Source organism: Rutidosis leptorrhynchoides, chromosome 2 (assembly GCF_046630445.1).
Source record: "Rutidosis leptorrhynchoides isolate AG116_Rl617_1_P2 chromosome 2, CSIRO_AGI_Rlap_v1, whole genome shotgun sequence".
Lineage (NCBI taxonomy): Eukaryota > Viridiplantae > Streptophyta > Magnoliopsida > Asterales > Asteraceae > Rutidosis > Rutidosis leptorrhynchoides.
The window spans coordinates 307,476,040-307,486,208 of NC_092334.1; positions in this window are offsets into that span (position 1 = coordinate 307,476,040).

The window sequence follows — 10,169 nt, forward strand, 5'->3', positions numbered from 1 at the left end:
ATATACATAAATAGCAATATGTGATTTTTAAAGTTTTAGTTTTTGCCTGATAGAACGAAACAAATGGCGTCCAGATTCTCTGAAACATATTGGACCTTCTACACGTTCTTCTATGCATATAAAATGTTAAGTACCTTCCGAGATGCGACCTGCAGAATACCAATGAGTACCAATGCCAATCAAAATAGAAAAATTATTAAATGTAAAATTTGAGAAGGGTGCAGGCATTGAGAACAAATACTTGAATCCCAATATTGATGGACAATTGCCTGCGAAATGGGTCAGGTACTTAGAGCAGAAAATAGTATATGAATGAGGGTACTAACCCGTACAAATATGATGCAATCATAAAAAACCAATATTAGAAGTACTACTCGGTAATGTATATGTTTGTTCTAATGTTATGTCTTCCAAAAAATTAAACTTACAGAATGAACTATCATACAAAAATGTATACTTAGCATCCGTACAACCGCATAAAAGTATATGATAACCAATCTTCCCATAACAACAACATCAAACCCAAGATTTTTAGTAAAAAATAACCATTAGTATAACACCTATGACACAGCTATTCGGGTTTCATTCAAGATTTACATGTGTATCCCTTGGCCTCTCCAACAATGATGTTACATTAAACCTGCATATTCCCCCCCCCCCCTTATTAACCATTAGTTATAGATGTACTGTACCACTTTCATGCATATGAAGTACTAATTAAAATCCTAACTCGAACGTCTTAATCAAAATATTATAAAACTATATAACATCATAAATTAAATCTATATCTCTACCTTATGGATAAAAAAAGAGTATCACTTCAGAGAAATTTCAAAATATATAAAACTCAATCTTTACAAAACTTCACATAAAAGTAAAGAACAGTTACATAAATTTTATTAAAACTTATAAGTGAATGTGATGACCTAGAAACCTCCTCTAAAATAAAGATGTTGAATTCAATTTGTAACAAAAACTAACCTCGTTAACATCTGGTGCAAAATCCATATCACGTGTGCTACAGCCGAATGCCCAACAAAATAAATCAAATGATCTTCATCCCATTGAGGATAATGCCCTAAAACACAACCATTGGTTTAGTCCTTATAGAATGGCACACGGATTGCAATACCGGCACAATATATATATATATATATATATATATATATATATATATATATATATATATATATATATATATATATATATATATATATATATATATATATATATATATATATATATATATATATATATATATATCCAAACCTCGTTATCTCCACATGTTTCTAATGCAACAACCACTTTTATTGTTTAATTGAACAAATTAAAAATTAAAAACTACGAACAATTACCCAGTAAAACATGTGCTCAATTATCTCATTATATATAAAAACACACACCTTTTTTACGTGCGTCATATTTTACAAAGATAGCGGATGGAACTTTTACCTCATATGAGGTTTCAGAATAGTAGCATACATAACTTGATTTCCTGTGAAGTTATCTTGATAGTCTGAGCAGAAACGATGATCATCGACTCCAACTTTTTCGACCTCTTTCTTCGATTCCTCCCCCTTGACGAAATCACCCTCCGACTCTATTTTCCTCAGTTGTTCAGTCTTCTTCTCGTGCTCTATCTTTGAACTCTCAGCATTCTAAAACAGAAACAAATAGTCGACAACAGTTAACTCCAAAATTAATGAATCGTAACAATAAAAATCATACAAAACGAACCTTAACTTCGGCATAAAAAACGCACCTTAACATGTTCAAAGACCTCCCATAATCATTAAGTTTACCTATTACCATGATTCCACAACATCAATTACAGCCCCAAGTTGCATATAAACGAAAATTCACACTTTTGTAAGTAAACAAATCAGTTTTAAATTAGATACATTCCACTGAAATTGCTTCAACAATGATTGATTGTCTACATACGCTTAAATCAAAATAAAAGAACATAAAATCATTATACAAATTGAAAAATTGGTATTCATAAACGTTAACAGATAAATTCATTAAAATAGTTTAATTAGAATAACGAACCTATTTTCGTGATGAACCCTAGGTGCCGGTCTAAAATAGTTTAACACCATCATTGTCTTCAACATGTTAAATGTCGTGGATTTGTTAAACACCATCATCGTCTTCAGCAGTCCATGGATTTATCAATTACGATTACAGGAAGCACATAAATATCCTGAATTAAATACATAAGTGGTAGTGAAATTCGTTTATGGAAATCGATTATATTACAACAAAGCTACAGTCAAATTCGATTATGGATTTCGAAAATTAGATACCTGTGTTGAAATTGCTTGTTTCAAAATTGATAACGGCGGTTAAGATGCTTTAAATTGCTTGATTCAGTTGATAAGAAACCCTTATTCAAATCGATTCCTTAAACATGAACGCCATCCATTTACAAATCCAGATGAACGGAGAAGCTTCCGGCGGGTTAAGATAAACCGGACATATTATACAAAATTTATACCATTAGATGCGTAAAATTGTAACGAAGTAGTTACTTGTTGCTGCGTCATTTATTACGGCAGCCGGAGGCAGTAATCGGCGAAATAAAGATCGTGGTTGCTTGTATTTTGAAGAGAGAATGGTAGAGTGTTTTTAGGATCTGTATGGCTGTATCTGTGTTTTTATATTTATTATTTGTAAAAATTGTACCTTAATGACGAATTTTACAGGTCCACGTGCTATTTTATGGTAATTAAAAAAATTAATCTCGATTTAATTGCGGACTTACACGTGGATTAAAATAATTAGAGTGATTAACTAAGTGACATGCCAGCAATAATCTTTATGCTTTGTAAAGTGTAGAGATAAGCATTTTTGTATCTCTCTCTCACAAAAATAAGCATTGTCATACCACTTTTTTCAACACTAAGCATTGATTTCACCTAGACATTGGGCGATTTAGGCGAAAATTCTTATAACCAATAAATACGCTACACGTCATAAAAAAATCTTCCGCCTAATTTTTTTTCCACATTTTTGCCTAAATTTAGCTTTTTAGGCGAATAAGGCGAAATCCCATTTAGGCGTATTAGGCGAATATATACACCAATCAAATCCCGCCACGTATAGTTTATTATTTCGCCTTACCTAATTTTATTAGGCGAGTTAGGCGAAAATGTTTAAATCACCTTTCCTCTTTATCTGATCGCCTCACCTTACCCTTATCAAACCCAGTTCTCTCCTCAACCAGATTCTCTATCAAACCAATCATTTTTTTACCCCACCACCGTACTCCACCACCGTACTGTAGTGACCCGAACTTTTCCATGTTTATATATATATTAAATGAAATTGTTATTTACATGATTAAGTGTTTCCAACATATTAAGCAATCAAACTTGTTATGACTTGATTAATTGAAATAGGTTTCATATAGACAATTGACCACCCAAGTTGACCGGTGATTCACGAACGTTAAAACTTGTAAAAACTATATGATGACATATATATGGTTATATATATAGTTAACATGATATTATGATAAGTAAACATATCATTAAGTATATTAATAATGAACTACATATGTAAAAACAAGACTACTAACTTAATGATTTTGAAACGAGACATATATGTAACGATTATCGTTGTAACGACATTTAATGTATATATATCATAGTAAGAGATATTCGTACATCATAATATCATGATAATATAATAATTTAAAATCTCATTTGATATTATAAACATTGGGTTAACAACATTTAACAAGATCGTTAACCTAAATGTTTCAAAACAACACTTACATGTAACGACTAACGATGACTTAACGACTCAGTTAAAATGTATATACATGTAGTGTTTTAATATATATTCATACACTTTTGAAAGACTTCAAGATACTTATCAAAATACTTCTACTTAACAAAAATGCTTACAATTACATCCTCGTTCAGTTTCATCAACAATTCTACTCGTATGCACCCGTATTCGTACTCGTACAATACACAGCTTTTAGATGTATGTACTATTGGTATATACACTCCAATGATCAGCTCTTAGTAGCCCATGTAAGTCACCTAACACATGTGGGAACCATCATTTGGCAACTAGCATAAAATATCTCATAAAATTACAAAAATATGAGTAATCATTCATGACTTATTTACATGAAAACAAAATTACATATCCTTTATATCTAATCCATACACCAATGACCAAAAACACCTACAAACACTTTCATTCTTCAATTTTCTTCATCTAATTGATCTCTCTCAAGTTCTATCTTCAAGTTCTAAGTGTTCTTCATAAATTCTACAAGTTCTAGTTTCATAAAATCAAGAATACTTCCAAGTTTGCTAGCTTACTTCCAATCTTGTAAAGTGATCATCCAACCTCAAGAAATCTTTCTTATTTACAGTAAGATATCTTTCTAATACAAGGTAATACTCATATTCAAACTTTGATTCAATTTCTATAACTATAACAATCTTATTTCGAGTGAAAATCTTACTTGAACTGTTTTCGTGTCATGATTCTGCTTCAAGAACTTTCAAGCCATCCAAGGATCCTTTGAAGCTAGATCCATTTTTATCATTTCCAGTAGCTTTATCCAGAAAACTTGAGGTAGTAATGATGTTCATAACATTATTCGATTCATACATATAAAGCTATCTTATTCGAAGGTTTAAACTTGTAATCACTAGAACATAGTTTAGTTAATTCTAAACTTGTTCGCAAACGAAAGTTAATCCTTCTAAATTGACTTTTAAAATCAACTAAACACATGTTCTATATCTATATGATATGCTAACTTAATGATTTAAAACCTGGAAACACGAAAAACACCGTAAAACCGGATTTACGCCGTCGTAGTAACACCGCGGGCTGTTTTGGGTTAGTTAATTAAAAACTATGATAAACTTTGATTTAAAAGTTGTTCTTCTGGGAAAATGATTTTTCTTATGAATATGAAACTATATCCAAAAATCATGGTTAAACTCAAAGTGAAAGTATGTTTTCTAAAATGGTCATCTAGACGTTGTTCTTTCGACTGAAATGATTACCTTTACAAAAATGACTTGTAACTTATATTTCCGACTAAAAACCTATACTTTTTCTGTTTATATTCATAAAATAGAGTTCAATATGAAACCATAGCAATTTGATTCACTCAAAACGGATTTAAAATGAAGAAGTTATGGGTAAAACAAGATTGGATAATTTTTCTTGTTGTAGCAACGTGAAAATTGGTAACAAATCTATAATAATCATATCCTAGCTAACTTATATTGTATTATACATGTATTCTAATATATTATGTAATCTTGGGATACCATAGACACGTATGCAAATGTTTTGACATATCATATCGACCCATGTGTATATATTATTTGGAACAACCATAGACACTCTATATGCAGTAATGTGGGAGTTAGCTATACAGGGTTGAGGTTGATTCCAATAATATATATACTTTGAGTTGTGATCTAGCCTGAGACGTGTATACACTGGGTCTTGGATTGATTCAAGATAATATATATCAATTTTTTTCTGTACATCTAACGTTGGACAACTAGTTGTAGGTTACTAACGAGGACAGCTGACTTAATAAACTTAAAACATCAAAATGTATTAAAAGTGTTGTAAATATATTTTGAATATACTTTGATATATATGTACATATTTGTTATAGGTTCGTGAATCGACCAGTGGCCAAGTCTTACTTCCCGACGAAGTAAAAATCTGTGAAAGTGAGTTATAGTCCCACTTTTAAAATCTAATATTTTTGGGATGAGAATACATGCAGGTTTTATAAATGATTTACAAAATAGACACAAGTACGTGAAACTACATTCTATGGTTGAATTATCGAAATCGAATATGCCCCTTTTTATTAAGTCTGGTAATCTAAGAATTAGGGAACAGACACCCTAATTGACGTGAATCCTAAAGATAGATCTATTGGGCCTAACAAACCCCATCCAAAGTACCGGATGCTTTAGTACTTCGAAATTTATATCATATCCGAAGGGTGTCCCGGAATGATGGGGATATTCTTATATATGCATCTTGTTAATGTCGGTTACCAGGTGTTCACCATATGAATGAATTTTATCTCTATATATGGGATGTATTTTGAAATATGAAATCTTGTGGTCTATTATTATGATTTGACAATATATAGGTTAAACCTATAACTCACCAACATTTTTGTTGACGTTTTAAGCATGTTTATTCTCAGGTGATTATTAAGAGCTTCCGCTGTTGCATACTAAAATAAGGACAAGATTTGGAGTCCATGTTTGTATGATATTGTTTAAAAACTGCATTCAAGAAACATATGTCGATGTAATATATTTCTATTGTAAACCATTATGTAATGGTCGTGTGTAAACAGTATATTTTAGATTATCATTATTTGATAATCTACGTAATGTTTTTAAAACCTTTATTGATAAAATAAAGGTTATGGTTGTTTTAAAAATGAATGCAGTCTTTGAAAAACGTCTCATATAGAGGTCAAAACCTCGCAACGAAATCAATTAATATGGAACGTTTATAATCAATATGAACGGGACATTTCAGTTGGTATCCGAGCGTTGGTCTTAGAGAACCAGAATTTTGCATTAGTGTGTCTTATCGAGTTTGTTAGGATGCATTAGTGAGTCTGGATTTCGACCGTGTTTACTTGAAAAATGATTGCTTAACAAATTTTGTTGGAAACTATATATTTTTAACATGTGAATATTATGTGATATATTAATCTCTTAACGTGTTTGATATTATGTGATAGATGTCTACCTCTAGAACAAGTTCCATTAACTCACCTAATAATAATGAAGAGTCAAATGTAAATTGGAATTATTCGTGGACTGATTCACAAGTTCCCGAAGAGGAACCGGAAGAAGAGTCGGAACCAGAAGAAGAATCGGAACCGGAAGAAGAAATAGAACCAGTGGTGTAATGACCCTGGATTTTCCAACGTTTATTTATTAATAATTATTATTATTAATACTTGTGATTAAACGAATGTATGTTATTACATTTACATGATTGCCCGTACTTGACTTTAAATGCCCGAAACGTCTTTGTAACACACGAAACTTGCACGAATAATATTTTCAAGTATTATTTACATTCATGATTAATTTTATTAATTATTTTAATTAACTAAGGTTATTAGTTAGTTACATGGGCTTTAAATGGATTAATTTGTTAATTAACTGAACTTGGGCCTTGTTAATGTTAATGGACTCTTGAATGAGGACTTATAAGCCCAACCTACTTCTTAATGGACCTTTTAGCCCAACCTACCATGTGTAAGTATTACTTAGAGTTGTAACTAGTTAGTTTAAGGACTTGGAATCTTGTTACATGTTACTTCCCATAAACAACCATCTTGTATCCAACTTTGTAAGCTTTACATACATGAGACTAGTGGTCACTCCTCTCCCCCTTTTTTTCCCTCCTAACCGTCGGTTTTGGTAGGCCAAGGGGAGCTTTTTTTGTTTCAATTTTGGTTAACTTATGTGCTAGCATTCACTCATACCTCATTCATTCCAAACACACACTTAATTCTCTCAACTTTTTTTCTCTCTTTTCTCTTTAGTTCTTGTAAGTAACTTGAAGCTTTTCTTCCTTTCTTTTTCCTTGCAAAACCGTGATCATACACACACCCATAATCATCATCATTTGCTTGTTGTTACTTGTTCATGTTTATGATTTATTTACTTACTTGTTGTTTGTTATTTACTTATGATTTTCTAAGAAGCAAACTTGTTAGTTTGATTCTTCATCTAACTTGTTCTTACAAGGCATACAAGAACATAAAGTTTCTAGCTTATATTCTTCATTTATTATTTTAAAAGTTTGTAAGTTCATGTGTTGAATTCATACTTGTAGTTCTTGAAGTAAACTTAAAGTTTACTTTTCTTAAAGATCAAACTTTGGTTGAATCTTTAAAAGTATGAACAACTATGAACCTTTTACTTGTTTATTTAATTTATCACTTCATTTACTTACACTTTAATTTTGTGATTATTGGTTGTTGTTGGTCAAGTACTACAAGTTAGTCTTGATCTCATATCTCTTGGAACTAAAAGTTAACTTAAAAGTTCAAGAACATGTAAGTAAGTTTTCTTTAAATATAACTTTGTATACTTATGCTTGATCTAGACTTTTGAGTCTTGGATCTTCAAGATCAAACTAAGAACTATGTTCTACAACTTATGATCTTGATTAGTTAGCTTACTTTCAAGTTTATAGTTCAATATTACTTTTACATTTCATGTATGTGTTGAATCTAAGACTTTGATGTAACCTTGGTTCATCAAAACACTTGCAACACTTAAGTGAGTTGTGCTTCATGTCTTAGACGTACACTTGGGTTATGATGGTCAAACCTTGGTGAAAATGATGCAAACACATCAACGAGTTGTACACTTGAAGCTATATGCATCAAGGATGAGAACCGTGATAAGCATCGAGCACCAAGACCACCGGAACCCATTATTTTTCTGCTTTCTGTCTTCTACCTACCGTTTTCTGGTTTCTGTAACATACCAGTACACCTGGGCTACTGTAACCTTGATTTTCAGATAGCTCTTTTCGATTAGATAACTTTTCATATAGGACTCGTCTTAATCCGAGTTACGGTTTAGGATTTATGGCCCTCCGATCGTCACTATGTCCTTTTAACGTTGTGCAGAAATTTCTGACCTACTCGCACTTAGACCGTCGCCACGGTCAAACAAAGACGAGTTTACTTCTGGGATTTTTACCACACTTAAAGGACTCATATACGGAGCCATGGCCACTGGTCTCACCTTAATTCAGTAAGGGTAGAGGCCGTGGTGACTGATCAAAGTTACCCTTTGTTTTAAACTACTTTTATAAACGAAACCTACTTTACACCTTTTGTTTGATGATGAATGATGATGACCTTTAAGACCTTATTTACATACTTTTAAACCTTTTCGGACGATTTACTGACTTAGTACTATTTGACTTAGGTTGAGGACCCATTTGGACAACCTTCATTACTTGCTTACTTTCCGAGTCATACTTTACCGCTACTTTATCATTGTGAGTTATAGCATTCCCTTTTTACTTTAACTTATTTTGGGAACTGAGAATACATGCGGATTTTATGTTTTACATACTAGGCACGAGTACTTAAACTTATATATGTGTGGGTTATACAACGGCATAAACATTCCCTTTAGCTCGGTAACGTTTAATCATTGGTTTTTGAACCGTGAACGCGAATCTTAGATATGGATCCATAGGGTTTGACATCCCCACTCGGGCTAGTCGCGCTAGCATTTAACGAGTGTTTAATACTTCGTATACATATGCACTTTCCAAGTGTACTTTCAGGGGGTATAAACGTTAAGTTAGTTACCAAGTGCCCACGGTTAACATATACTTTATCATACTGTTTTGAAACGCTCTTTGTAGCACTGAAATCTCGTGGCCTACCTTACATACTGTTATACTTAAACTATAGCTCACCAACCTTTGTGTTGACGTTTTTAAGCATGTTTTTCTCAGGTGCTTAAGGTTATTTGCTTCCGCTGTCGTGCTAGTCTTGCCGTAGACACCCGCTGCTCTAGTGTTATCACCGCATGAACTGTTTATCTTGCATTCAAACTTTAATACATTTGAAACTATGTTTTGTAATGACCTAAGGGTCACATACATTTATTCGTGCTTGCTATTCATAGAAGCATACTGTTGGTGTAAAACAATTGACGTCGGTTATGACGTCATCTTTTTTATCATGAATGCAACTTCTTTTATTACAGCATATAGTACTTAACCTTGTAATGATCCTGTTGTTGATGATTCGTACACGATGGTTTTGTACAGGGCATCACATTTGGTATCAGAGCATTGGTTGTAGGGAATTAGGTTGCATTAGTAAGTCTAAGACCGACCCGAGTAGGATTCACTAATAGGACTAATCTACAACTTGCTAGTTTACGTGTTTCTGCTGAACTTACTGTATGCTGCTGCTTACTTTTACTGCTATATGCCGTATGCTACTACATGATTTCACTACTATATAATATCACTTGCTTTCGATTGCATGCTACTTCTGTACGATTCGTTATTATTGCCATGCTACTTATTGTTATGCATGATTTAAGCTGTTGGCCTAATACGTGCTTGCTTTATGAGTTACTAAC